A 3,034-nucleotide genomic window follows, 5' to 3' on the forward strand; every position below is an offset into this window, starting at 1 on the left:
AGTGCATTGCAACAGGATTCATTTCAGTGCAAGTACACATTAGTTCAGGATTAGTAAAGGAACTTAAGGTTCTTACCTGACAAAATTCATTTCAATGCATGTGACAAATCAAATGTTTTATAATCCACAAAACACAGTAATGCCTGGAAATACTGTAATACGTTCAAATTGGGCTGCGAATTAGTGCATATCTGCAATAGTCACGACACAGGATCTTCAATATCAAGCTGGGAATATAATTTATTTAGTTTTTTTGGGGGGTGGGGGGGTGGTTCACCTTTAATAGATAGGATAGTAGATTGTTGACAGGAAAGCAAGGGGAGCAGAGAGAGGGGAAGGATCGGCAAAGGACCCCAAGGCGAGAATCAAACTCGGGTCGCCGTGAGCACAGGAGCGCATATATTGACGCACTAACACTGGCGCCGACAAGTTGGGATTATAATTAACCAGAAAACACACCTTCATCTTTTATTTTAATCACCATCTGATGTGTAGAACATCCACAGAGGTTTCTACTTTAAGTCAAATATTAAATATGAATGAATGTAACAACAGGCTGCTGATGTGCACATGCACTACCTGACTAAAGTCTTGATGGCTATGCAAGTTTTAGGAACAACAAATAGTAACTTCAAGTTGATCATTCGGTATCAGAAGTGTCTTATATGAAAGGCAAAGGCCTCTAGATTACACTTATTTGAGCACATGAAAATATGATCATGGCTTGATTCCTAATGATTCATCAGGACAGTAAGCTCTGACTCTGCTTAGACTAAAGTCTCATCACTGAACAGAAATAATGTCCAGTATAGAATATAAAGTCCTGCTGCAGTGGAGACAGAATGAATATTGTGTCTGACTCCATCATGAGCTTGGAGGACTGCATCCATACATCTCATGACTCAAATCACTGATTAGTAGTAAGTCATCTGTAATGGCAAAGATGTTACATCTGAAATGGATCTTTTTAAAGCCCATGATAATTAGTGATGGGTCATTCATGAACGATTTGGTAATTTTGATCGAATCTTCAATATGACTCGGGAACTATGAGTCCTCTCAGGGAGTGATTCGTTCATCCGCACGTGCGCACATTCGTGCAGGTGGTATCGTTCATTTCAAGTCTTTTGAGTCGTTCATCGCGTAAAGGCAGAAGCCAGTCATATGCGTTTAGAGCCGGAAAAAGAATTGAATCGTTCATCTCTCGAGTCCTCGGGTTTAGGGTCATTCTGCCACGTGATGAACAAACGACTCAAGAACCGGAAGACTCGAAAGGTAAACTAATTATCATGGCTCCTATCGGCTCAGACTGTGTACATTGGTTAAGATTATGTGTAACGTGAACGAACCTCTGACATTTGAAGACATGAAGAGGTGAACTGAGCAAAGAGACAACAATACCTTCATAGATGAAACTGCAGGTAAACACTGAATTATTATTTTCTCCTTCTTATAGTATTCAATTTATGACTTGTTTGTCGTGTGATCAAACTTTTGGGCTCGTTGTAGATGTGTTTGGAAGCAACTCGTAACATTTTAATAATATTTTGGCAAATTGAACCAAATGAACAAAATGACTCGAAAAAAGATTCGTTCATCTCGATACGAGACTCAAAGATCCGACTCAGTAAAATGATCCGAACTTCCCATTACTAATGATAATCCATAATTCAATGAGTGGTTTAGCAGTGGCGTAGCGGACGGGCCCGCAGCGCACCCACCACAGGGGGGGCCCCGCGTGATTAGGGGGCCCCACGTCGTCTCGATTTTCAATAATTGAAAATCCGGCAACCGCAATAATCAAACTCTTGGGAACAACTGTGGTCGTAACCAAAGTTCACAGGTCTGTGTTCTCTGAACTCCTCTCAAGCGGTGGACTACTTCATTCTGATTGCTTGCCGCCGAACCGCGTCTCAGCCCGGTCATAGCTCATATCATAAAGTTGACTTGATTTCAACTCTCCTCGACGCTCACACAGGAGAAGACGTGCCGCGCTGTTCCTCGCCGCTGGTTCTCATTGAAAATGAATGACTTCTGGCTACTTGACGCTCTCGCCGCTTTCGGTTTGTGATCGCTCCTCAGTTTGTGAAGGCTTTCCCACGTTGTTGCTCCACCCTGCCTCCTTTCCCGCTCCTTATAAGTTTGTGATCGCTCCTCAGTTTGTGATCCCGAGGGGCCCATCAGTGATCCCTGCAGGGGGGCCTCCGCATTTTGCGCTACGCCACTGCGGTTTAGATGACCGTATTTCTGTTATTGCACAATATCACCAGATAAATCTGACTGCAGTTTATAAAAGACACCCTGTCATGATTAATAGCATACTATCTTCTCCTGATCTTTCATATAGTCAGTCAGGATGTGTGTGTATGAGCACAGGCTGTTCTGAGATCCGTTTCAGACTCATGAACATCTGACAGACACGCAGAGACAGAAACACCAGATGAGCAGAGTTTGAACAGACACTAGAGGAGTTTACTGTGTGTGTGTGTGTGTGCGTGTGTGTGTGCGCGCATGTTCATCATCACTCACCGCCGCTGCTGGAGCTGTTGTTTTTCATCCAGTGTGTGTGATCTTCAGACAGGCTCAGCATTTAGCTAAGGGAACTCTCAATACTATGCTAGTTTGAGCTTGGCACAGGTATCATTTCCTGTCTTGTGTCACATCGTTCAAATAGCATATGCATGTGCACCCATTTGTGCAGCCGTTGGGTGTGCTGTTGTGAAAAGGAGGCATGTTAAATCACATTGTTGTCACACTGCTATTTTGAGAAAACTGAAATAGACCTTCCCATCCGGAGTAATTCTGGATGGTTCTGGAGATGATCTTTAACCATCACAGATCTGTTTCATGGAAGCGTTCAGGTTTTACACTTACAAAGTCCATCATGTACTGGAAGTGGTGTTAGAGAGGCCAGCAGGGGGCGCTCAACCTGTGGTCTGTGTGGGTCCTAATGCCCCAGTATAGTGAAGGGGACACTACACTGTCAGTGGGCGCCGTCTTTCGGATGAGACGTTAAACCGAGGTGCTGACTCTC

General features: G+C 43.8%; 1 long non-coding RNA gene across 1 annotated transcript in view; it reads right to left on the minus strand.

Moving 5' to 3' along the window:
• Positions 1-248: 248 nt before the first annotated feature.
• The window catches only part of LOC147842473 (uncharacterized), a 3,496-nt gene continuing 710 nt past the window's right edge, over positions 249-3,034 (minus strand). Inside the window, exons 1-2 of the long non-coding RNA XR_015500122.1 lie at positions 2,221-3,034; positions 249-2,130 (exon numbers count right to left, since the gene is read on the minus strand). The exon at positions 2,221-3,034 is cut by the window's right edge and continues 710 nt beyond it. This is a non-coding gene — a long non-coding RNA (uncharacterized LOC147842473). The remainder of the gene's footprint in view (positions 2,131-2,220) is intronic.

This window comes from Danio rerio, chromosome 9 (assembly GCF_052040795.2).
Source record: "Danio rerio strain M-AB ecotype USA chromosome 9, GRCz13ab, whole genome shotgun sequence".
NCBI lineage: Eukaryota > Metazoa > Chordata > Actinopteri > Cypriniformes > Danionidae > Danio > Danio rerio.